This window comes from Chrysemys picta, chromosome 1 (genome assembly GCF_011386835.1).
Source record: "Chrysemys picta bellii isolate R12L10 chromosome 1, ASM1138683v2, whole genome shotgun sequence".
Taxonomy (NCBI): domain Eukaryota; kingdom Metazoa; phylum Chordata; order Testudines; family Emydidae; genus Chrysemys; species Chrysemys picta.
In genome coordinates this window covers 18929650-18957433 of record NC_088791.1, presented here as the reverse complement: position 1 = coordinate 18957433, position 27784 = coordinate 18929650, and the positions used below count along the sequence as shown (strand labels likewise).

At 42.9% G+C, this 27784-nt stretch overlaps 1 long non-coding RNA gene across 1 annotated transcript in view; it reads right to left on the bottom strand.

Moving 5' to 3' along the window:
• LOC135972907 (uncharacterized) overlaps window positions 1-20655 on the bottom strand; it is a 49224-nt gene extending 28569 nt beyond the window's left edge. Inside the window, exon 1 of the long non-coding RNA XR_010589520.1 lies at window positions 20089-20655. This is a non-coding gene — a long non-coding RNA (uncharacterized LOC135972907). The remainder of the gene's footprint in view (window positions 1-20088) is intronic.
• Between the last annotated feature and the right edge of the window lie 7129 nt (window positions 20656-27784).

Here is a 27784-nt window from a genome sequence, read left to right as displayed (position 1 = left end):
TGAGGCCCATGACTCACCCATGTCCAAACATAGAATCAGTACCTGAGCCAAAAATTCAAGAGTTCTCTATTTATGATACTTATCTGCCTCCTCCCCACAATCCCCATAGTATCTTTAATACACTTACCCTCAAAACACTCCAGTGAGGTAGGGAAGAACTATTATCTCATTTTACAGGTGAGTAAAATGAGACAGTGAAACTAAGGGACTTGCCTGAGGTCACATGGGGTGTCTGTGGTACAGCTGGGAATTAAATCTGTCTCTCTCATAGCCCAGGTTAGCACCTTAAGCATTGGACCAAACCACTCAGTAGCCTGCAGCCACAAGACTATCATAACCCCTGCACTACTCTATCTACACATCTGTATTGAATTCAGACAAGCTAATTTCCCTAAAATACGTTCCCTTGAAGGCTATTGAAGAAAACAAATATCTCAGTGTTTGGCGTTTGAATGAGACTTCTCTACAATATAAAAGCTAGGGAAAGGTTAACTTCATCCTTAGCCTGAGATTCCAGCTCTAGTGGGATTTCCCAAGTCCTCGGTCCTGCCTCCATTATCTCAGGAATGTTGGTGCTTTATCAGTGAAAATGCCACTGAATCAGCAGCAGAGGAAGAGAAATGTGGGTCCTGTCCAGGCAAATTGCAATGATGAGAGCTCTTGATCGAGACCCAGCATTGTTCAGTCATTTATTGCTGGCAAATATTTTATTTTCCTTTTTAGAATAATACTTTTTTTCCTATTCAAGAAGAGAAAGCCTCAGGCCATGGGATGCTGGAAGCAGCCAAGATTAAAATCTCAGTTGTCCACTATAGCAGACATGGCTGGATGTGAAGAGGAACATATATTCAGCAAAGAGTGAAAGCCCATGTCTCCTCTAAGCGATCCATGGCTTTTGCCCTTAATCGGGCATGCACATTTGGTATAATTCTCTGTAGTTTAAAGACAGCTTCCCCTAAGAGACGGTTCACTCACTCGAAGTGTGTGGACCTTTGGCTTAGCATACGCTACCCACACTGATATTCCTGATCACAGCTGACTGGTGTGGGGGAGTTTGAAGCTGGATGATTTTGGATTCATTCAAAATATTAAATAAATGTGACTTTGGCAAACTTTCCCCAATTAGAATCTTAAGCTTCCTTTCCCTACCTGTGAACACACACGCAAGGCTGGGTAGATAGGGTGCTGAAAACAAAAGGGAATGAAAGACAGATTGCTCTACACCCCTTGGTCTGGCATTCTGCTACTCCAAATTCCCGCCCTGAAGCTTTCATGGATTCTTCATTGTCTGGCTTTCTGACCAGACATTTGTCCACATGGTCACAAAAGAATAAAAGCCCCGCAGCTTGCAGTAACTTTTCACCAACAGAGATCTCAGTTCAACCTTAATTCATAAATGAAAGTAACTGATTCTCTTAACCTAAATACCAAGAGTTCACTGAACCACTGCACAGCTGGGCACAATGTGGCATGATCAGGATAGCAGGGTTGTTCCTGTTACAGAGAGGATCACTATGCACTGGCCAAGTTACAAGAGGCACTTTGTATTATGTTTGGTTACACTTTTGCTTGGCTCACACTATTGATTTAGTATTGGAATCTTACTTCAACAATTGCCAAACTCCCTCCCGCCCCCAAACTAAGATACAGAGGTCAAGTGTATATACAGGCTGAAGACATTCTGCCAGGGTGTTTACAAAGCTGCCTGTAATTGTAAGAGTAGCTGTCCATGGTACTAGTTTGAGCCACGTGTCTTGATTTGTTCGAACGCTAATAAAAAATATATGTATACAGTTTAGCATCTGTTTCTGTTTTTAAGGCTATTGTATGTCCATCTATGGGAGGCACAAAGTTTAAAGAGAAACAAAAGCTGGTTTATTGGCGTGTTAGATGTATGATGTGTAGCCTTGTGGTTTGAGACAGAGGACCATATCCTCAACTAGTCAGAAGGTGGCATACTCCCACTGAAATCAATAGAGCTACACTGATCCACACCAAATGAGGATCTGGCCCATAGGTTTGAAATTGAAATTCAATGTGAACAGTTACATTGAACTCACATAACAAAGTTAACAAACCGAGTTGCTTGGGAAGTTAAACTTTCAGCAAAATGAAAAATTTTTTTTTTAAATTATTGAAAAATGTTGGGCTTTGTAAAATAAAAAAAAAGACTGAAAAATTATGGAGTTCGGTGGCCAAAACCTTTTTTTTTTTTTTTTTAAATAATGAAAACCAAAATATTTTTGTTGAAACAGTTTTTGGTGAAAAGTTGTGTTTGACAAAACTGTTAATTAAAAAAAACAGACAATGTTCAACCCTTGCTATTCAGTGTGCCTCTGTGTTTACAGGATGGGAGCCAAAGGTCCTCTGACACCAGCTCCGTGTCCTACTGTGGGCAGGTTGCAACTTTTGTGCATCTCTAAAATACATGCAATATTACCTGCCTCAAAAGGGGTATTGGGAAGATTACTGTTTTCCAAGTGTTTCAGTAACTTCCAGTAAAATATGGTAGATATCAGCACTGTTACTATTACTCTAATAACCACATTTCAAAGCTGCTTTTCAAACTAAACTCACAGCTACCCTGTTAGGCAAGTAAGTAGATTTTGCAGATAGAGAAATGGAGGGAGATACATTAACTGATTTGCCCAAGGTGACACGGCAAGTCAGTGGTGAAACAAGAGGCCAAATTATGATCTCAGGTGCAGCAGTGTAACTCTGGAATAATTCCACTGAAGACAACAATATAAATGAGATCATAACCCAGCCTATGGACTAAGAACCAGGAGCCTTAGTTCCCAGGCTAGATATTCTGCTGCTGGGATTCACACTGATTCTTTAATACAGAGATATAGCATTATGGAAGGAGAGGTTCCACTGTACATATCAATCTTGTGGGACTGAGCCCATAATTTCTGAGGGCTGGTCTAGACTGGGGGGGAGGGATCGATCCAAGATACGCAACTTCAGCTACGCGAATAGCGTAGCTGAAGTCGAAGTATCTTGGATCGAATTACCTGGGATCCAGACGGCTCGGGATCGATGGCCGCGGCTCCCCCGTCGACTGCGCTACCGCCGCTCACTCTGGTGGAGTTCCGAAGTCGACAGTGAGCGCGTTCGGGGATCGATATATCGTGTCTTAACGAGATGCGATATATCAATCTCGGATAAATCGATTGCTACCTGCTGACACGGCGGGTAGTGAAGACATACCCTGGTATTGCTATTGCATAATACTATTTCCCCAAATGTCTGAGGGAACACGATGCTCTGCAGCAAGTCATTGTGCAGCTAAGCAATTGTGGAAGCACTTGAGAAATGGATATGTGTAGCCTAAACATTGGAAAAGAAGATTCCTTGTCATATTGGGATTATTTATTGCTCTGTTTGAGATCGTTTTCATGGGTAATATTTCAAATTTTAGACCTGTAGCAAAGCACTGTAGTAATTTACGGACACAGAATGTGTTGTAACTTGAAAGGTCAAAACCACCATCTGAATCAGTACAGCATAGAAACAGCCTTTCAGAGCCTGCCATTCAGTCCCCAAAATGCTTAGAGTTAGTTGCTTAGCCGCTTAGGAAATGATGGTCTCTGTAAAAATCTTATAGAAATTGGCCAGATCCTCAGTGACTGAAAAAAATCAGGGCAGCTCCATCAGAGACGAGCCGTGCTCTGCTCATTGACACAAGCCAAGGATCTAGCCTAATATGTTTTCTTATATTGTTCTCTTCTATAATTTTGATGCTATGCTTTGTATAGGGATGACTGAATTTGTTCAGTTGCAATAAGAACTATGGACTTCATTCTCTACTGGCCCAATTCCACTATTCCTTTGTAGGTACAGCAGAAAAAAATAATGACCCCTACCGATGGGACTGAGCCACACAGTTGGGATCTAGACCCAGCTCCAAATTGTTTCAAAGTTTCATGATGGTTCCTTGTGGGGTTTTCATCTGGAGCACCATAGAGACAGGAGGAGACTCCAGCTTTTGACATTCCACTTTTTCCCTGGTCGAATGTCCCAATGAGTAAAGGAAAGCTGATGATAAAGCATATTGCATTTACAGACCAGGAAATATAAGAGCTTTCTGAGTCTCCAGCCAGTGAAATCTTATTGCAGATTCACTTATCCCCTGCTCATTACGAAGTGGTAGAAAGTCAGTGCCGACGGTGGCTCTTTGAGCACTGTAAGTAATGTAGCTGAGTGCAATGCTGCTCAAGGCTGGAAATTGATTTTAGCGACAATGGCAATGTTTTAGTTGGGATGCTGATAAGATCTCCCTTCTGCAGCTTTCTCATTCTCAGGTTACCTTTAGACTACAAAATGTGGTACTGAGGCTGGAGCACAGTATTTCATCTTTGGTTTGGCTTATAGAGCTGGGAGGTTATTCATGTCCTTTGCTTTAGTCCTGTTTGCACACCCTTGGGGATAACTATTTATGTTGCTCTGTTAAGACAGCAGGAAGCTGCAATTTCTTAAAATACAGGCCACCAACATGTAGCCATTAACCATCTCTGTTGCAGCTTCCTCTTCCCATGTAATCACAGGCACCACACTTATCCTCCATCTGTAATGACATGTGCCATTTTCTCCACATTGGTAACAACAGGTTCCCCAGAGGCAGCGGAGTCAGACTATCCAATCACCTAACCACCCTCTACCATCAATCAGCACCCTGTATACTCTAACCTGCCATTAGCCTCCATAAAGCCTCCGCTTTAACCTAATATTACTACTCAGGGCTGGTCCACACTAAGCCCCCAGTTCGAACTAAGATACGCAACTTCAGCTACGTGAATAACGTAGCTGAAGTCGAAGTATCTTAGTTCGAACTTAAAGGTACTTACCGCGGGTCCACACGCAGCAGGCAGACTCCCCCGTCGACTCCGCCTACGCCTCTCGTGGAGCAGGAGTACCGGCGTCGACGGCGAGCACTTCCGGGATCGATTTATAGCATCTAGACAAGACGCGATAAATCGATCCCAGAGAATCGATTGCTTGCCGCCGAACCAGCGGGTAAGTATAGTCGTACCCTCAGTAGCCATTACCCTTGTACACTGCAGTATAGGTAAAGTATTAAATTCAGTGAAGCTTCATGAAGGCACTGGGGTCTGTCTACATGCAGGATCAGGGCCTAAATAAAATGCTTTTATGGTCACTAGCATTTGCTATTAACACTTTGTCCTGATGCCTCCAACAAAAAATGTGGTTAGACTGCTCATGTGCTGAGACCATAGCCTATCATGCTGACAAGTATTGTCTCATTGTTTGCATGTAATCCCCAGTCTGTCTGCATCCATGTGTTTGAGTACTATTCTTAGCTCCTTGGGGTAGGGAATTCTTTTTTGAACAGCACCTGGCACAATGGGGTCCTGATCCATGATTGGGACTTCTAGGTGTTACAATAATGGAAATGAAGTAATTTGCATGCCACTATTGTTTTGTGATCCAGGGGGAGATGATCACCTTTTCTCAGCAGTATAGAAGGAAGAGACGGAGAGTATATCCTTTTCAGCCTCTTCCTTGGAATGGTCGGCTAAAAAGCTTAGAAAAGTCATTAAATTCTGAATGAAAGTATCATAGAATCACCTGACTTATCCTGCTCTGGAACACTGCCGCATATAGTCATCAAACTAAGACCTCTGCTGGAGTTCCCTATTCACAGACTCCGGAACCAGCCACAATGGAATTGGGCTGCAGCTATCACGGCAGCTTTCACTCAGAATTTTGTCTCTCATGTTACTTTAACACTTACTTGATATTTTCTTCTTTTTTTCCCCATGGGATGTTGGATTTCTATCCTTACTCCTTCCATATCAAGTCGTGCAGGAATGTATTTCAAGTCTGTAACAGTTATCAATAACTCATCCCTGTAATTGAAATACCACTGAAGTGACTCCCCTTAAATAAGTGCATTTTGGTCATTTTATACCCACTTCCCGCCCACTAATTTCATCAGCAATGGCCACGAGTCAGTGACCAAACCATCCTTCTTGCCAGACATTATCCTGCAGCTCTTCACAATAGCTGTAAAAAAATGCACTTCAGAGCCCTCATCCAAAGCCTATTGTAATCAATGGCAGTCCTTCCACTGACTTAAATAGGCTTTGGATCCAGGGTTATCTGACGTTTTATTAATGACAAAAGGCAGATGTACCAGTCAGTTTGATAACTTCACCTTCCAGGCTTCTATTTTACTAAACTATATCAGCGGCTAGGAAAAGTACCCTAATAAACCACAGATACAGTCTTTGTGCTGTCTGAATAATTTGTATAAAGCAAACATTGAACTGACAATCGAACTGACTGAATTAAATCTGAATAAAAATCAATTACCAATACATGAGACTCATTACAGCTTGTTTTCTGATCTACAAACAGATCCACCGTTTTCCTGGTTAGAGGGAAGCAAACGAAGTTCTGTAAATTATTGTTTTGTTGCTTGTTTAAGCAGTTTTTATGTTGTATGATATTACATTCAAACTTTGGATTAGACACAAGGGTATTATTTTGACTGAATGCATAAACTTTTTGGTCAGTTTCTGGCATAAGTGCACTTAATTATAAATTTGACAGTATCTTTCAACCTATATTCTGTAACAGTCACCTAAAATAATCACCTAAACTTTACTGTTTCAGTGAATATTTCTGTCAGGAAGCTTGTTCGGAGTATTGAAGGAAAGCAAACAGTAACAAGATGCCAAGAGAGCTTAAGTGAATTCATCTCAAAATGCTAGTTAATATTTGAAAATCTTTTACAGACCTGTCCAGATCTCCCAGCTAGGAACATAGCTTTTTAAAAAATGTTATGGGTCAATGGAAAACCTTTTTGTATCTAATGTAATAGTTAGCCAGAGGCCAAAATTTATCACGCTGAATTTGGATAATAAAACCCCAAACCACCCATTTGGAAAAATCCTACAGAATTTAATAAGTATGAATCTAAAAGGATTGGACTGACATTTAATAGGAGTCTATATAAAACTTAATTGAGAAAATGATCTCCATTCCTTGAACATTCCTGTAGCATTTTATAGCATAGGTATTTTCTATTAAATTCCAGAGGATGATTCACTTCTTCTATTTTTTTTAAAAAGTGACCCTTTATAGAAAATCCCATTGAGTTGTCTATAAAGGACCCTTGGTTTTGATTTTGGTACTACAAAATTAGATCCATCCTGATTTCACTCATCTGTAACTCTAGGTCCATTTATTTTCTTCCAACTTGCTCATCTGTCAATGTCTCACACATTACATAAATAAAGGTTATATATTATGACAACATATCAGCAAAGGTACTGGCACTCGGTCCCCTTCGATATAACGAAGTGGTCGGCAGCTGGCAGGGCATTCTTCATAAGGGCCCCAGGGCTTGGAAATAGGCCTTCGACCAAACAGCCAGGCATAAACTCCCCATACATTGATGATTTATCCCCTTACCTTTCTTCAAAGGTCTTTTTGGAAAATAGGCCCTGAAATCTGGGCTCTATTAGACCAGGAGTGGTGGGGAGGGTATTTTGGAGTCCCGAGACCTTTATGGAGAACAATTACAAACATTTCCTAAATTTGTTGGCAGGACTCTCAGAGTGTGTGTGTGAGCAAATTATTCTAAGTTGAAAAAAGTAAGTATATGCTGTAATATCCTCACCCCTTGCTACCATATGCCCAGCACAGGAAGCTACAGGGATAGAGAAATAAGAACCAGCTCCACCAGCTCTCTGTTTGCTGTATTTCCATACACTGAAGCATCTGCAGAAGGGGACCTGAGGAAGACTTGGGCCTTTTGAATGTACCTTTTATCTCTAAGGATTCTGAATGGTAGATCCAGTTTGAATTTCACCTGGAAGTCTCACGGCCTCATCCTGCAGGGAGTTAAGAACCTCTTGCAAGATGCCAAGTGACACCAATTATTGGGTGTCCATTTTTTTGCGGGAGGTACTCTGAGCCACGCGTCTGACGAAGTGGATATTCACGCATGAAAGCTTATGCTCCAATACATCTGTTAGTCTATAAGGTGCCACAGGACTCTTTTTACAGATCCAGACTAACACAGCTACCCCTCTGATACTCTGAGCCTCAGATATCACAGCAAGACCAGTTAATGAAAGTTAGTTTCAGTCTTGTTTAGAGGACCTAGCTAAGAGGACAGAATTCAGAGTTCTCCCTTGAGAACAGTAACATTTTCTTAATACAAAAAATTGTTTTACTGTTACTATTTAAAGTTCATAATATCGGTTTATGAAATGCATCCCTGTTCTGCAGTGCAATAATTTCCATCTCCTCCAGGAGGAGCCTGTATACAGGCTAACTGAAAGGTAAGATTCAAGACAAAATATTTGCATTCATACCATCTGTCTTACAATGACATTAAGTCTGAGTTATAATAAATGGGTTAAAAATGTTGCATTGTGGAAAGTAAAGGGAGCATCCCATCTGTATAATATATAAGGAACCTACTGAAAACAATGAAATAGACCTATGAACCCTACAGCATTTTATTTTTAAGTCAAATACTGTCTCAAGACTTAGACGGAAATACAGATCTGTTTTCTATCTAAAGACTGGATGTGGGCTTTTGATTCATATCTGATAGCCATTGACTTTAGCTTGTTTGAAATCTGTATCTAGATCAGAATTCTGCCGCTCACAGTTCTGAAGCTTCAGGCCATCTCCATTGTAAGCCAAAATAGGGTGCATTGAAGGAGAGATTAAAATGCCAAGTTGACCATTGAATAAGATGGACAAGACTGATTATAAACTCCTTTTATGCAACTACCCAGGCTTTACCTATTGAAAACATGAGACATGTGGGCAGAATTAAAATCAGCTCTTTGCTTGATTCATAGATACTGAAAGTACTGAACAAGTAGCCAGCAAACCTATGTTTCATATGCACACCTTACCTATTCCCCCCCACCCCAAAAAAAGTACCCCAAATCAAAGCAAAAGATTTTGGTCAAACTATTTGTTTTGTTTACCTGAAATGAAATTCCTAATATTTTAATCAATCAAAAATTCAAAAAGATAGTGGTTTTGGTTCAAGCCAAACAATGTGGGTTTTTTGTTTTGTTTTTTGTTTTTGGAATGCCATTGAACCAAAAAGTCAGGGATTTGTACTGCTGTGCCTACAGATTTTCACAGGGAGCATTGACTCTTAATTTATGAAAGTTTATAGAGCATTTTGAAATACTCGGATGAAGCGTACTATAGAAACACAAAATATTAACAGACTAAAGCCTGTAAGCAAACTGCTATGTCTCAAGTATGCTCCAGAGGGAATCAGGGACGACCAGAGGTGGGGGGGCAAGTGGGGCAATTTGCCCCAGGCCCCGCAGGGGCCCCCACGAGTATGTCGGAGGCTACCCCCGCCTCCGTCTTCCCCCATCCCCCGGCGTCTCAGCCGATAAGGGGGAGGGGCTGCGAGCTGCGGCCGAGCGGTGGGAACTCAGGCCCCACTGGAGACACCACGCCGCTGCAGCGCTGGACGCGGCGCGCTGAGGCTCTGGGAGAGGGGGCAGCATGGTAAGGGGCCAGGGCCGGGCACCCCCCCGACTCCATCCCCCACAGCCCTGACCCCAGCTCTGAGCCCAGCCCCTCTGAGCCGGGCACCCCCGACCCCATCCCCCCACAGCCTTGACCCCAGCTCTGAGCCGGGCACCCCCCGACCCCAACCCCCACAGCCCTCACCCCAGCTCTGAGCCCAGCCCCTGTGAGCCGGGCACCCCCCGACCCCATCTCTCACAGCCCTGACCTCCAGCTCCAAGCCCAGCCCCTGTGAGCCGGGCACCCCCCAACCCAGAGCCCAGCTCCCCACCCAGCCCTGGGCAACAGCAGCACCACCCCCAGGCAGTGACAGCCCATTGGCACCAACCATCACCATCACCCAGCAACAGCCCATTATGTAGTTGCAAATGTATACATACCATTAAAGCATTTAATGTTTTTAAATAATGTATTTAGTGTATTTTCAAATTATTACAAATTAATATTTGAATGGTTTTCACTAGTTATTTTTTACATTTCCAAATACATGTTACTATAGTATTGCAACTTTTTTTTATGGAAGGGTCCCCCGAAATTGCTTTGCCCCAGGCCCCCTGAATCCTCTGGGCGGGCCTGGAGGGAATTTGTTTAGCTGTGTGAGTGTGGATATTCTCCTTTTCTTATATTTAAAGATCTGAGTTATATACATATGTTAGTGTTTTTTATACCACCAAATGCTGATATTTGTCAAGCATCAGTAGAATCCAAAGTGTCTTTATTGTAGATCAGTGTTTGATGTAAGTTTGTGTTCGCTTGAGCTAATATTGCTGTTACAAATAGTTCTGAGTTGGGCTTTGTTGAATTCTCTTGGCAGAGATTTTGATTTTCACAAGGAATAATGGAAGAGGTTTTATTTTTCACTGCCAAACTTCTTGCAAATGCGAACTAAACCAGATGCCAAATCAGAAAATGTCTGAAGTAGCAGATAAAATGCCTTTAGAGAGCCGGCTCTAAGATGCATAGCTAGCTAGCTAGCAGGGGTCTGATCCCAACTGCATCGAAATCAACAGAGACTCTCATTGACTTCAATGGACATTGGATTAGGCCTCAGTTGAAGTAGTGAGGCTGCTCATGCAAACAAGGGTTGCAGGCAGTGGTGACATTAGGCGCCTGCAACCCATGCAGTCGCAGCAGGCTGCAAGGCAGCAAGAGGCCCCTTGAAAGCAAGATCTGGCCCACTGGGAGTCAGCTGCTCCGTCCTGCTCAGTGCTGCCCAGGGCTCCAAATGGCATCCTCCGCACAATGTGACCTTGTATGCATTGTCCATGAAAGGTCACCGGTAGAGGCCCTGGAATTGAGCTTTACAGCCCCCCCCCCCGCTCTTGCCCAGGGGACAAACTCCACCTCTGGTTGCAGGATCAGATCCTGTAACTATTTAGTGTCACAGTTTTGGATCTGTTTTCTTTAAATCCCATCTCTCACAGAAGGAAAATAAAAAGAGCTAAGTGGATTCATTTTTAGTCCCTGTGCTGCAATTGCAAGCCGGAGGGGAAGAAAAACCCATCTTATCAGCAACTCCTCTGAGCAAATAATAAACACATTTACTATTACCAATGCAATTCATATCATATAAACTACTCAAATACTATTATAAAAAGAGAACATAAAACTTGCAGTGCTACCATATTTTCTCATGTAATAATTTAAGATTCAATAAATGTATGCACCTTATTTTGTGACGATGAAAAAAGTTGGAGAACTTGTCCTATAGTTCCATTCACTTCTCTGTGAGTTGAGGGTATTCCACACCTTACAGAATTAGAGTCAGAGATTCCAAGGCCAGAAGGGACCATTGTGATCATCTAGTCTGACCTTCTGTATTGCACAGAGAACTGCCCCAAAATAATTTATAGAGCAGGTCTTTAGAAAAACATCCAGTCTTGATTTAAGAATTGACAGTGATGGAGAATCCACCAGAACCTTCGGTAAATTGTTCCAATGTTTAATTACTCTCATTGTTAAAGTGTTATGCCTTATTGCCCACCTGAATTCATCTAGCTTCAACTTCCAGCCATTGAATTATCACATCTTTCTCTGCTAGACTGAAGAGCCCATCATTAAATACTTGTTCCTCATGCAGGTACTCATAGAATAATCAAGTCACCCCTTAACCGTCTCACTGTTAAGCCACATAGATTGAGCTCCGTGTGTCTGTCACTATAATGTAGGTCTCCTAAGTCTTTAATCACTCTCATGGCTTTTCGTTGAACCCTCTCAAGTTTATCGACATCATCCCTCTTGAATTGTTGATACCAGAGCTGGATACAGTATTCCAGCAGCACTCACACCAGTGCCAAATACAAAGGTAAAATAACCTCTCAGCTCCTACTTGACATTTCCCTGCATTAGCTCTTTTGGCCACAGTACTCCTCGTTCTTTTTAGTGTTGCACTGGGAGCCCATGTTCAGCTGATTAGCTACCACAACTCCCAAATCTTTTTCAGAGACACTGTTTGCCCCCCATCCTGTAAGTATGGCTACATTCTTTGTTCTTAGATAGATACATTTACATTTAACCATAGTAAAATATATATTTGCTTGCACCCAGCTTACCAAGTGATCCAGCTCACTCTGTATCAGTGACTTGTCATAGAATCATAGAATATCAGGGTTGGAAGGGACCTCAGGAGGTCATCTAGTCCAACCCCCTGCTCAAAGCAGGACCAAGTCCCAACTAAATCATCCCAGCCAGGGCTTTGTCAAGCCGGGCCTTAAAAACCTCCAAGGAAGGAGATTCCACCACCTCCCTAGGTAACGCATTCCAGTGCTTCACCGCCCTCCTAGTGAAATAGTGTTTCCTAATATCTAACCTAAACCTCCCCCACTGCAACTTGAGACCATTGCTCCTTGTTCTGTCATCTGCCACCACTGAGAACAGCTGAGCTCCATCCTCTTTGGAACCCCCCTTCAGGTAGTTGAAAGCAGCTATCAAATCCCCCCTCATTCTTCTCTTCTGGAGACTAAACAATCCCAGTTCCCTTAGCCTCTCCTCATAAGTAATGTGCTCCAGACCCCTAATCATTTTTGTTGCCCTCCGCTGGACTCTTTCCAATTTTTGCACATCCTTCTTGTAGTGTGGGGCCCAAAACTGGACACAGTATTCTAGATGAGGCCTCACCAATGTCGAATAAAGGGGAACGATCACATTCCTCGATCTGCTAGCAATGCCCCTACTTATACAGCCCAAAATGCCGTTAGTCTTCTTGGCAACAAGAGCACACTGTTGACTCATATCCAGCTTCTCATCCACTGTGACCCCTAGGTCCTTTTCTGCAGAACTGCTACCTAGCCATTCGGTCCCTAGTCTGTAGCAGTGCATGGGATTCTTCCGTCCTAAGTGCAGGACTCTGCACTTGTCCTTGTTGAACCTCATCAGGTTTCTTTTGGCCCAATCCTCTAATTTGTCTAGGTCCCTCTGTAGCCGATCCCTACCCTCCAGTGTATCTACCACGCCTCCCAGTTTAGTGTCATCTGCAAACTTGCTGAGAGTGCAGTCCAAACCATCCTCCAGATCATTAATAAAGATATTAAACAAAACTGGCCCCAGGACTGACCCTTGGGGCACTCCTCTTGAAACCAGCTGCCAACTAGATATGGAGCCATTGATCACTACCCGTTGAGCCCGACGATCTAGCCAGCTTTCTATCCACCTTACAGTCCATTCATCCAGCCCATACTTCTTTAACTCGGCGGCAAGAATACTGTGGGAGACTGTATCAAAAGCTTTGCTAAAGTCAAGGAATAACACATCCACTGCTTTCCCCTTGTCCTCTTCATTTACCACTCCCCCAATCTGTGTGTCATCTGCAAACTTTATCAGTGATGATTTTATGTTTTCTTCCCGGTCATGGATAAAAATGTTCAATAGTGTAGGGCCAAGAACCAAACCCTATGGGACCCCACTAGAAACTCATACATTCAATGATAAGCTCATTTTGACACCTATCAGTTAGCCGGCTTTTTATCCATTTAATGTATGCCACAATAATTTTTTATCTTTTTTTTAATCAAAATTTCATGTGGTAGCAAGTCAAATACCTTTCAGAAGTCTAAATATATTACATCAACACTATTACCTTTATCAACCCAACTTGATATCATTTTTATGAGATTACAAATTAGGATCTATTTTCCATAAACCTAAATTGATTGGCATTAATTATATTATTCTTCCTTAATTCTTTATTAATTGAGTCCCATATCAGTCATTCCATTATCTTGCCTGGGATCGATTGCAGACTGACAGGATTATAATTACCCAGTTCATCCCAGTTACACTTTTAAAATATTAGCTTTCTTCCAGTCTCTTGGAACTTCTACAGAGTTTCAAGACTTATTGAAAATCAACACTAACTGTCCAGTGAGCTTCTGAGCCAGCTCTTCTAAAACTCTTGGATGCAAGTTATGCAGACATGATGATTTAAAAATGTCTAACTTTAGGATATGTTGTTTCATATCTTCCTGAGCTACTAGTGGAATGGAAAGAGTGCTATCATATGACATGATTACATCGTCTGTTTTTTTCCTGACAAATACAGAACAGAAATATTTACTGAACACTTTTGACTTTTCTGCATTATTGATAATTCTACCATTCCTATCTAGTAGTAGACCAATAAAACTGCTGCTCTGGGGCGGGGGTGTTCCAGTGGTCGCTGCTGCTCCAGGTGGGGGGGTGGCCCGGGGCACCACTGCTGTAGTGTGGGTGGGGTGTGGGTGGGGTGTGGGTGGCCAGGGACACCGCTGCTGCTCCTGGACCACTGCTCTGGGGTTGCACCCGGGACCAGCTGACTGGAGCTGGACGAGCAGCAGCCGGTGCGGCTGGCCCTGGGGCTGCCCTGGCTGCTCGGGTGGCCCTGGGGTCAGCCGCACCAGCTACTGCAGCTACGGAAGTCACAAAGGTCCCAGAAAGTCATGGAATCTGTGACTTCCATGACCTCCATGAAAGACTTGCAGCCTTAATTATAATAAAGATCCAAGATAAATAGTCTAAGAAAACTAGAAAGATACAAGGTCCCTGAAAAGATGACCCATAACCTAGAAGTAGGGACGTAGCTATCATTATCTAATTAGAGTTTCCTGTTGAATGTGAGATAGCAGCAAATGCACATATGGTCCAACAATGTAATCATCTCCAGAACTACCTCCTTGGAGTGAAGCAGAAAAGATAAACTTTTACCTACCTTAAAATATCTCTAAATTTACTTTTATGTGCATAAGGCAGAAGCTCAAAACATTCGATGGGGCTTCTGTACCTATACTGACATTGTCCCCTAATAGCTATGGGCAAACTCAGTGGAATTACTTGAATGCTTAAAGTTAAGAAAGTGTCTGTCTTCTTTATTCATAGCTACATAAGGTCAGTATGGCAAATCCTTTCTTCCTGTTTACTGAAGATTGGATTGGGGATTCCAGTTTGACTGAATATTGCCCTCCTTTGTAGGGTTTCATAACAGAGACCAAAACCCCAAAAGACATTCTGCATCTTAGGATTCTCTCAGCCACAGGTCCTTTGATGGTGCTTGCTGGCTGAAACCAAGCCATTAAGAATTGGTTGAAGAGTCACGTGCATTTTTGAAGAATTTGCATATTTCTGGACTAATCTGACCAAATATTGTTAGTCCAGAAATACCAGATAATGCAATATAGTATACCTCAGATAGCCTCACACATCTACACATGCAGAGGACAATCCATGATTATAGCTGGTCAGGAATTCTAATGAATTAATCAGGTTTAAAGAAAGTTTCAGGTCCAGGATGGAATTTCTGGAGAAAGGCCCATCCCACAATAGGCTGGAGGCTAGGGCACTCACCTGCAGTGTAGCAGACCTGCATTCACATCTGGCCTGTGGTTCTCATTCACATGCTCAAGGTCTAACTGATCACCATTTTGGGGGGTCAGGAAGGAATTTCCCCCCAGGTCAGATTGGCAGAGACCCTGGAGATTTTTTGCCTTCCTCTGCAGCCTGGGGCATGCATCACCTGCTGGTGGAATGATGAACCCTCTGTAACTTGAAGTCTTTAAATCACGATTTGATGACTTCAGTAACTCAGAGGTTATAAACTAATTACAGGAGTGGGTGGGTGAGTTCTGTGGCCTGTGATGTACAGGTGGTCAAACAATATGATCATAATGGTCCCTTCTGGGCATAAAGTCTATGAGTCTAAGCCCTGCTCTACACTACAGAGGTAGGTCAACGTAAGGCAGTTTACATTGACCTTTCGCTGTAAGTGTCTACACTAAAATATAGCTCCCACGGATTTAACTCGCCGACTATACTGACTTACTAACTCCACCTCCACAAGAGGTATAGCTTTTAGGTCTATGCAGTTAGGCCAATGCAGCATCAATGGAGACATTGCACTGCTTACATCAACTTTTGCTGCCTTTCAGAAGCCGTCCCACAATGCCCCACACTGGCAGCTAAAGTGGTGCAAGTGCTCCTGGCGAGGACGTGCACCGCCAACACAAGGAGCATAGTGCGCACATGCAAAAGCAACGTAATTACTGCAGTGGCTATACATCAGTGTAACTTAGGTTGACTTAATTTTGTAGTGTAGATTTGCCCCAAGGCTCTGTGAGAGCCGCTTCTATTTTTCTGATATATTTTGCATTGCACACACAGGGATATGTTTCTAAAGGGTAATATCGCAGTGAGTAATAGAGTGCTTAAGGATGTGACTGACAGACATTATTTCAAGCTGATAAGGGCATAATGCTCGTTTTCAGTTTTTACAGCTGCACCACATCTGGAATATGATGCTCTGGTGATTGAACTTTTTATTAAAGCTGTGATAAATGAAGGGTGGCGGGGGGTAGCTCCCTTTTGTGGACACCCAGCCAGCCTGTTAGCGATAGAATTCCTCTTAGTAGCTGTTCTCTACTTGCTTTACCTGTAAAGGGTTAACAAGCCCACTGGTAAGAGGAAAGGAGGGGCACCTGACCAAAAGAGCCAATGGCAGGGCTAGAACTTTTTAAAATTGGGAAAAAACTTTCTCTTGTATGTGTTGTTGTTCTCTGGGAAAGAGGGGAGCAGGGCAGCAGTTATGCTGTGAAAAGCTTTAAGCCAGGTATGATCAATAGATCATGAGATCATACCTAGAACTACTTATTTGGAACCCCCAAATATGTAAGTAGATTAGGAATGTTTAGAAAGACGCGATTAGGTTTATTTCTTTTTATTTCTTATGACTAGTGGACTCCTCTAACCCCAGATGCTTGTGTTTGCTTGTAACTTTTAAACTGAACCCCCAAGAAAGCTATTTTGGGTGCTTAATTTTTGGAATTGCTCTTTTAAAATCTAGCAAAAGCCTAAGTTCCAGATGTATTTTCTTTCTTTTTGTTTTTAATAAAATTTACCTTTTTTAAGAACAGGATTGGATTTTTGGTATCCTAAGAGATTTGTGCATATGTTGTTTAATTAGCTGGTAGCAACAGCTAATTTCATTTGCTTTCTTTCTCAGCTCTTCCTGGGGGGGGCAGGGGGAGTGTGAAAGGGCTTGAGGGTACCCCACAGAAAGGAATTCCCAAGTGCGCCTTCCTGGGTTCCAAAAAAAGGGGTTTTGCATTTGGGTGGTGGCAGCGTTTACCAAGCCAAGGTCAGAAAAAAGCTATAACCTTGGGAGTTTAATACAAGCCCGGAGTGGCCAGTATTAATTTTTAAAAATCCTTCCGGACCCCCACCTTCTGCACTCGAAGTGCCAGAATGGGGAATCAGCCTTGACAAAAGCTAATAAAGCTCAATGACAACAGCCCTAAATGCTTTAAGTGCTTTGCCTCTTCTCCACCCAGCAGCTAGACAGGATCTGGGAAAGGAGTTAGCCATTGTTTTAAGAAACTGTTGTCCCAAGTTCTTAGGACTTGTGACCTTAACTAATGTCGCTGAAGAATTCAAAGTCATGAAGGAGATAGGTGTCAATAAATATCCTCTGTTCACTTTATACCCACACCACTATGCACAAGGTTAATCCAAATCAAGGACAGAGAGATCTTCAGCTAGTGGTTATTTATGCAAGTCCTGCTTACAGAAAGCTAGGGAATGTCACATGAAGAAGGTGCAGGTTTGGTTGGAGTACTTATATGCACTTGGTCATTGGCTACTTTTTTTTTTTTTTTTTTATGGAGATATCCCATCTCCTAGAACTGGAAGGGACCTTGAAAGGTCATCGAGTCCAGCCCCCTGCCTTCACTAGCAGGACCACTTGAGAGTATTATGATCTTACCTTGACCCTACTTGTGCCAGGAATTCTCTGCAGGGTCTCCTTTCCAACTCACCCCAAACAAACAGCACATGGCATGTTTCACTGGGGTCTGGCAGCGATGTGTTTGGATTGAGGCTAGCCACCTAGCTAGACAGATGAGAGTAGAATCACCCTCCACATTTGAAAGAGTAAGATCACACATTGCTCAGTGAGCCCTCACGTGCTGCTGGCAATGTAGCTAGTTGCCAACTGGATTTAAATGAAGAAAGCAAATGAGAAGATTGTGGTGAATGAAGCAGCTCAGCTCTGTGGTTAATTCAAATCTTCAGGTTTCCTTGATCTTTCCTGGGCATAGTATGCTTGGTCAAGGAGACTTCTGGGGTGAAATTCTAGCCCCACTGAAGTCAAGAGGGCTAGAATTTCACCCCTATTAATCATCAAAGGGCAGCTAACCACAGGATTTTTTTTAAGAGGTCTGTTGGCTGCCGTGATATAGTGGGGCTGAGGTTGGTTCTGACAGGTGGCATTTCAGTGGCTCAGTCTTCCCTCCAAGATGTTCCAGAAGATGAAGCAAGATGAATACTCACTCTCCCTAAAGCCTTTGTGTGGAGCTCCATTCTGATGCTCCTCATGCACAATGTATAGACTATGAGGTGGGGTAGGGGCAGAAGACTGAGAGCTGTTTTAAGTTGCCTGTCAATAAGCATCACTCCAACAGATGCAGCATACCCAGTCTCTCCACAGGCTTGGATGAGGCAAATTACACAATGCAACTGGGTAGCTGGAAGCCTTTAGGAAAACCTTAAGTCTTAGTCATCTATTAAGAGAGTGAAAGCCCTTACTATTACCTTGCTGTTCCTTCGGATGCCATTTGCCCTGATGTCCCAAGTAGCGTTGTTAGGCAAGCATGTTTTCCTCTCATCTGGGATAGGCTAGGACAGTGGTTCTCAACCAGGGGTTTGGGGCCCTCTGGGGGGCTGCGAACAGGTTTCAGGGGGTCTGCCAAGCAGGACCAGTGTTAGACTCACTGGGGCCCAGGGCAGAAAGCCTAAGCCCTGCCATGCAGGGCTGAAGCCTGGGGCCCTGAGTCTTGCCACCCAGAGCAGAAGCACAAGTAACTTAACTTCCTGGTGGCCCCTGTGGTGTGGGGCCCCAGGCAATTAGCCTGTTTGCTACCCCTTAACACTGGCCCTGGCTTTTATATGCAGAAAACAGTTGTTGTGGCACAGGTAGGCCATGGAGTTTTTAATAGCCCGTTGAGGGGGGAGGGCTCAGAAAGAAAAAGGTTGAGAACCCCTGGGCTAGGAGATTGTATTTTTTTAAGGTTTTCATTCCTGATTTAACAGATCATGGATGTAGCTGGGTCTCTTGCATTCAAGGCCAGGTCCCTCACCACCAGGCTATTGAGACTTCAGCCTCTCAACATTTCAGCAAACAGCAAATGTGGAAGCAATTTCTTTCCAGAAAAGTAAGTACTCAGACCAGTTCTAATTATTTTCTGTTGCAGACCTTACCACAGGTCTCTGTGCTTTTCTCACCTCTGAATGAGAAAGATGATTTAAGGCTATCCTTATACACTGCCTGGAATCTTCAACTATTGCAGAACATGTCAACCTATTTGTTTAGTAGCGCTAGCTTCGAACAAACCTACATCCAGGCTCTAAACTTACACCCATGCTGCAGTGGCTTCCCAGTACAATTTAAGGTTTTAATGTTAGTATCAGAGTTCTATGTGGTCTGGGCCCTTGATGTCCTAGACACCACCTCTGCTTTTGCCATTTGAGATCAGATAACTTGCTTCTGATGGCAGATTGAAATTTAAACTCAAAGGCTGGAGGGCAGAGTTTTAGTTGAAGAATCTTACTCTGGAAATCACTCCTGTTTCTGGTCCGCCAGTGGCCAAGTTTATATACTTGACCATCTCCTTCAACTCTCCACAGATGATCTTGTGTCCAGATTCTTTTTCTAGAAAGTCTTTCCTACATATTGAACTCCATCTCAAGTGGCAAAGAAATTTGAAGCATGGATGATGAAAAGAGTGCTTCTTTCTGGTCTGTCATTTTTAGAGTGACACTCACTGTAATATCTAAGCAGGCCTTTCAGTTTCTTACTGAGATGGTAGTTACATGCATGCATCCAGAGGACAACTTTTCAGAGAAGGTCTGAAAAGAGAACTGAACAGTGCTGCAAGCCTTTATTTTAAAAAAGGCACCAGGAACAGAGAGAATGGCCTGGTCTACACTGGTGGAGGGGGGAAATCGATCGAAGATACGCAACTTCAGCTATGGGAATAGCGTAGCTGAAGTTGACGTATCTTAGATCGAATTAAAATTACTTACTTCGCATCCTTGCAGCACTGGATCGACGGCCGCGGCTCCCCCGTCGACTTTGCTTCCGCCTCTCGCACTCCTGGAGTTCAGCAGTCGACGGGAGAGCGATAAGTCGATCCCCAATAGATCGATTGCTACCCGCTGATCCAGCAGGTAGTGTACACGTACCCAGTGATGCAATTAAGAGTAAGCTTTTCAAAGCTATCTCAGGAATTTGAAAGTCCCCCCCCCCAAAGCGTTCAGAAGACAAAATCCCACCCAGAACACAAACTCCTGTGTTTTTTCTCCAATTTTCTCTAGCTCAGAGTCTCCAAGGGAGACAGTTTTCTCCACCAATGTTAATTAGGTTTGCCTGAAGGATCCTGAGAGATGAATTTTTTAAATTGAACTTGCTCACCAGCTGGGTTTCTCCAAGTCATGTCTAGTCCAAATGTTTTACTTTCAAAGCCACCAGCAAATTTACACCTGTGCGTTAGCCCCAAAGCCACATTTACCGAGGCATGTACTTTGGCTTCTCAAAAATAGAAAGATGTCATGCAGACAAGGTCAGAAAGATTACATAGGCTGGAGGTTGCCTCAGGCTAGGAAAATCAATTAAGTAGGGTTAGTTGCAATTTTCCTCTCCTTTAAAATAAGCATACCAGCTAAGAGCCATAATGTGCCATTAATAGTCCAGCCTCTGATGAGAGGGTGGGGCAATGCATTTCCTCAAAAGGAGCTCTGGGAAAGACTGTACCAGGACTCTACAGAACTCTTGCATGCCGCACAATTCTGCCTTATGGCTGTGGCCCCACTGCCTCCTACCCAGTTCTCCAGCCCGATTTCGTGGGAAGAGCTGCAGTTGTGACTAATTCGTGGCGAGGGTACAAAGAGGATCCTTGTGCTCTTCACCCCACTCAGGCATCTAAACAAGGGCAAGTTCCAATCTAGACTTAATCACAATAGCTGTGAGCTAGAGATTCAAACCTTGATGAGCGAAAAGAGTGGTCTAAGTACAGGACAGACAGGGACTCTAGAATTCTGTTTCCTGCTGTGACTGACTCCCTCTGAACTCGAGTAAGTCAGCCTCCACACCCCTGTATTAGTGTTCCTATTTTACAGGTGGCAATACTGAGGCTGTTAGCTCCTTACTAGTAATTGATACTAAGGTTGTGGTGCTGGCAGATCAGGTGCCAGCTAATGCCAAGACTCTTAGGCCTCACTGAACACTGACAAATGCATAGCTGGAAACCAGTCTGGCTCAATTGTGTGTTAGTGTTGTTAAAGTAGTTATTAGATTGATAGAGCTGTGTTTAGTATTTGAACTTTAGGAAACTCTCATCAGTTGCTGCATGTATTAATCTCACATATAATATCTGTCTCCTATGTTATAAGGTAATATTTATGTGATTGGTCTGTAATTTATAAAAGTATTTGCTATGAAACTAGAAACCTCAGTCAGGAGAGAAGCATTACCAAGGGTTAAATACTAGTTTACCAAAAGAGGAGTCATCTTCTGCCCAATAAAGCAAGGCCTCTGGACACCAGACAAACTACTGTGGAACATCAGTGGACAAAAGATTTTGTTGGCTGTTTTCCCAACCCCCAAGAAGATGGGATATCCACAAATGCTCATCCCATCACATCTTGAACACTGGGGGAAGATCCCTGTCAGTAAGAAATTGCCATCATGATGCTGCTTGGAATATGGAGAGGGCAATATTTCTAAGCACAAGCAGGGGATCCCAAAGCTGCTTAGATCGGGTTAGGCCCTAGAAGCTGCTGTAATGTATAAGCTCTTTATTATTTTTTGGAAGCTAAGACTTTAAGTCGTGTGTGTATATGTTTACCTGCTGAAATCTTGTAAATAACTTGTTTCCTTTTCTTAGTTAATAATTCTTTAGTTAGTTTATTACAGGATTGGCTACAAGCGTGCTCTTTGATGCTTGATCTGAGGTGCACTTGATGTGGGTAAGTGACTGGTCCTTTGGGACTGGGAGTAACCTGGATATTATTGTGATTTTTGGTGTAAGGGACCATCTATCGCAAAGGAAGTCTTGCATGGGTAGCAAGTTGGACTGGAGTGCCCCTGGGGACTGTCTGGCTCCATTTTAAGGTTGTTATGATGCTTGATTAGTTCACACTTGATTGGTGAAATCTAATTATAGAACACACAACCAATTTGGGGTTTGTGCCCCATTTGTAACAGTCTGCCCTGAGGCTGACACCCACGTTCACGAGCCTTTCTAGACAGCATGACAAAGGTTTATAGCCCACTTAGAGCCCAGCCTCCACTACTGCTTATGCTGTTACTAGTTCCAGTACCAGTGCCAGAATACAGGCATTTTCTAACGTAAATACACCTGTGTAGTGCCAGAGCTCGATCCTTCCATACAAACTACTGACTTCTTTGGAGTTACTGGGTATGAAAATTGGGCTAAAGGTTAGGTCCAAATTCTTCTCCACAGCTCCATTGTGACATTCAACTTCCATCTTTGCTACATGAAAAACGCATTTCACTACCCTGCATTTTAGGTTCTCTTACTATGCCCATCACCATGTTTCTCTTTAGCAACAGCGGAAACAGCATCTGGCCCCTAGATTTCCGACATCACTGTACCAAATTGTTATTCCTTGAGTTCAAGGCATTCGGCAACTTCCTGAAATAAAGTTTTGGCGTGAAAGTTTCAGGAGAATCATCACTTAAAATTATCAGCAGTCACAGGGGACAAAGCCACATGCTGGTGTTGCAATTTCCTTCGATAAAATGCACATTGAACTCATCGCCCTGTCTGCCAACAGCCAGTCTGAAGCCCTTGACAGCATGATATCAAAACTCCAAATACAAAGCAATTCTCCTAGCCTACTGTAGCTTCTGGCAATGTACATAGCTTGACACAGTCATTAATTTTTATGCAGTTTTAGAGCAAATGTTTTACTAGGAACCCAATTTACTTCTGACAGAAGAGACTATTAGGTAACCGAAGCATGAAGAGTGTCAAAAACTCCTTCCAATTGAAACATGCTGTTGACAGAAGGTGCCTTGCAATCAAATCTATATGCATAGACTTTGCTTGCTTTGATTGGCTGATTTTTTAATAATTAATATAACTTCTTATGACCCACCTGCCTGGGTGATATTGAAGATCAGCTTAGAATTTTTTTTAAGGGGGTAGCGGGGTGACAAGGGCGATATGGACTGCTTTGGATTTGAATTGGTAACTGCATTGCATTTCACATTATGAAAGGACAGCTGGCATGGCATGTGGGCTGTGAAATAAGGGGGAGAGTTGATAAAATATATACTGAGCGAAAACAAGGTTAGGAGCAATGAGCTGTGACTGAGTAGAGCTCTGGGAGCTTGGAAACTTTCCCCCCAAACTCAACACTTGAGGTTATTTATCCAAGTTTGAAATTTGGAAGACAGAGAAGGTGAACCTTATGCTTTGCTAGTCTCTGGCACTTGTTCTCCATTCCCAAAAGCTGGTGTCCCAAGTCAAGATAAGCGAAACTTACTGCCACTTGCTTGGGACATACTGTATTGGAATGTTAGATAAACAACACTGTGCTCTTTTAATTGCAAGTTTTCGTTAATATGTAGGTCGAGTTCTTGCAATACTAATCCTCTTTATTACTCGATAGGCTGTATTTGGGAATTAGGAAAGCCCAGACCAACATCAAATACTGGACACCAAATCAGCCTGGTAACTCTTTACTTCATGTGATTAACTACTCACAAAATGCTTACTCCTACTGGAGAGAAGGGGACTTGACTAGGAGCCCCATTCTGACACAGACAGACACCATTTACTCAACAAGTCATCCCACTGGTTTCAATGGGACAGTTTACAGAGCAAAGAACATCTCAGAGTGTAAGGGTGCCAAAATTTGGCCCTAGGGTAGGAGTTTCAGGAACAGTAGGGCCAGATTCTGCCACCCTTACTTGTATGGAGAAATAACTTAATACTCACATTCCAGAATATTGATCTTACGTAGTCCCACTGGGCTCAACTGAGCTCGCTGATATGGTGCTATTCAACATGAGTAAGGGAATCAAAATGTGAATCTCTGTTCTTAATGTTACAATCTAGTACTTAAAATAAGTGTGGTCCTGAGCAAGGGGTGACCTCAGGAGTAGCCCTGGAAGGTATCATGCCTCAAACACTCCTCTAAGAGTCAGAATTCCTCCCCTGTTTCCTTCTTGCTCCTGCTGCCGGTATAGGCCAGTAGCAGCTTCCAGACACCCTTACTTCATGCTGGCTCAGCAAGGCTCTGCAGAGCGAGAATAGATCCTAGAACTCCTGGACATAAGGACCAGGTAGCCCAAATAGGTGTTAGGGGGGCTTTTTACTTACATGTGTAAGTCAGTCTAGTTCAACAATTGTGTTGCTAATACAGGGCCCAGAAGAGAATCCAACTCATTCTCCCATAGGCCTATTGGTTTGCTAACAGGAGTAAGTAGCGTTAGTCTTAGCTGTGTCATGAAAGTAAACTTTCGACTGAATCCACACTGACAATGAATGTGGCAATTCAGAACCGCTATTTTCCCCACGATCACTTTTAGTATAACTGCCTTTTTAATGTACTTGTCTAATGCTGAAAGTCACATTACAAAATGGTGCTTCTAGTATGAGGTGTCTGTGAAGGGACAAACAAAAAAGTTTGGCTCCAGAGGGGAGCGTGCTTATAGCTTTCACTGACTTGCCTGGGATATTTCCCAGTGAAATGCTGCAGTGTGATCTTGCTCGGGATATTTCTACAGAGACCGAGGAAGTGAGGGCAGTCAAGGAAGCAAGGCAGAGACTTCAAGGCAAACATTTTCTATACAGATATCGGAGGGATACTCAGTGCATGGAAAGATGCACATTTATTAAAATTAAATAGATTAATCACACAGGTTTCGGGCCAGGTCAAAATAGAACTGTTAGATGGAGGAAGCAGTAAAATGACAAGTCAATGAGATGCTGTAGTCCGTGCTCTGTGGTCCAAAGACAGAATTTGTAAGCCATTTTCCTTCATCCCATTTAGGGCTAATGCAGTACTATGAACAGAATAGATCAGGACTGATTAGATGAATATGAGATGCATTCAGAAAATATAAATTTACAGAATTGTGAAGTGTGATCAGATGGTTATAAAAGTTAGCTAGAACAAAGGAAAAGTTCTTCTACTCTCTCTAACAAATCTGTCCCAAGTCTGTACTGGATAACTGGGACAATGGATTTTAGTAATTCCTGTAATAGCGATGTGTATTTAAACAGAAGTGGCAGGAATTACACCAGACGTTTTTTAACTTGATTTCACAGTATGGCAAAGGCCAAATTCTGCCCTGGGGTGAAGTTGCCATTAGATTCAATAGGACCCATGTGTGCATGTCTAAAAGCAAATTCTAGCCATTAGAGGAGATATTGGTTTTGTGTTAACCAACCTTTTTATAGTACTAGATAATTTTAGGTTGAATTACCAACCACTGCATCTGTCATTTAGTTCCAGAAAAGCTATTAAAAACACTCCGCAAAGCCAGTTTTAAAACTAGTAACATGCTATAATTTAACCATTTTTGGCTAAGATAAATAATTCACATGGTTAATGTGGGAAGGCACAAACATTGTTTGTTTTGTTCACTAGACAAAGTAGATAGTTAAAAGAATGAGGACCACGTTCTAGTCGCAGTAGCACTGACATAAACCCAGAATAACTCTTGTAGACAATGGTGTTTTGCTGAATTTATTCTCTGCGGAGGGATTTGCCTTTCTTCCACTGGTAAAAGTGCTATTATAGCCCTTTAATCTGCCAAGGAGAATTAGCCCTGTGCAAGGCAGTTTACATTTCCTGCAAGCCCAAACACAGGGGCCATCCTACCAGTGGGAGGGGCAGGCCCAGCACAAACAGTCTGTGCTGTGCAGCACAGAATCTCATCCATAATCTAGCACGTTGGTGTTACATTGCTATGGAAGTGTAACCTTTGGGTAGGTGAGAGTTTACTTTACTACCCCTCTCCTAGCGCGTCAACAAAACTCCTATAGAAAAGCACATGAAGACCCAGAATTCAGTCATTGAGGATTTTCAGGAAGGATTCTGCAGGGTCCACACCAGGAAATAACTTCATTCTTAAGTACCAACTTTATAATCATTAAGAAAAATAACAGCTTGATTTCTACTAACCAATACGGCTACTTTGTAATCCACATACACTATCTTCAGGTATAGATAAATATGCATAAAAAAAATCTAAACAGGTCAGACCCCACAGAAACACTGTGAGAAATAACTCAGAGTTCCAACAGCTTAAACTGAATTCACCTAAGTCTCAGAGTCTTTGTTCATCAACTCTATCCAGTCTGCTGAATCAGAATATACTATGCAATATTTTGATAAGCTTCAACAGAAGGATCTTCAGTGGCTGTTTGGCAGCACTTATGGCTTTGAGGGGGGGAGGGATGTGGCGTGTTCCAGAGAGGATATGGAGTGGGGGTGGGAAGAGGTGGGCCTGGAGTGGAGCGGGGACAGGAAGAGGCAGGCCTGGAGTATTCCTGGCAAAGTCCGAGCCTGTTCTTCTCTGGGGAAGCTGCTACAAAGGTGCTTCCTAGCGTCCTTGCCTGCAGTGGGCTGTGCCTGTGTGGGGTAAGCCAGGGGCACTTCCCAACCATAGTACAGTACTGTACAGTATATGATGCCTTTTGTCTGCCCCCAAAAAATTTCCTTGGAACCTACATTTACATTAAATCTTATGGGAAAATTGGATTCGTTTAACATTGTTTCACTTAAAGTTGCATTTTTCAGGAACATAACTACAATGTTAAGTGAGGAGTTACTGTAGATTCTTTTGAAAGTGTGTCCTCTGCTCCCCCTTTTGCTTTTTAACAAAAATTTCGGATCTTATGTTTTTTCTTTCAGTGTTGACCTATATTAGACTCAACACAGAAATACAAGGGTAGGTTAACACTTACTGGTGCTTTATGTATGTCATGGGAAAGGCATATACCAATCTGACACAGAAACTGTGCCTAAGACAAACCCTTATTGTGTGGAATCTGCTGAGAGACTCCTGGTGACACTGGCTCATTCACTGTGTGGGTAAGAGAGAGAGGAGACTCCACATTGAGGGAGACTTGGGGTCCCGGTGGGAGGGGAGGAAGTGAGCAGGGACTTGAATGAGGTCCCTGCTGGGGTCAGAATTTGTTCTCTTCTCCCAAAAAATATGTGAATTGGCATCATTGATATGGGCAGGCAAAGCCTGCACTCCACATCCCAATATGCCAGTCTACACAGCTCAGCAGGTGTGACAGAAAAAGTCACACTGCAGAGACAGTAACAATATCATCACTGGTTTGCTCCTGGGGCTACAAAGCTATGCACTTCCACTTACTCTGCCCTGGTCATAAAAGCACAATCTAGCCCTAAGTTTGTATTAGCCCTTTTCTGTTCAGGCAGGTAAGTACTTTGATTGCCTCTGCAGTGCCACAATATGGGGAGCAAATCAATTCTACAGGTAGCCAAGTCTTAAGCCGTTTAGGTCTTTGCTGTTCTAACAATGAAAGCTGCTGCTGTATTCCATCAACAAGCAGCAGGAGTTCTTTTCAGGGCACTAAAAGAAAAGTTAAAAGCTAGTCCCGCTCTAATGCCCAGGAGGAAAAGTGTTTCCTTCCTTCCAGTGATAACTGCAATTAGAATTCTCATGAACTGATCTTCCCTGTGCAACATGAATATTCCGTGGGAGAATTCC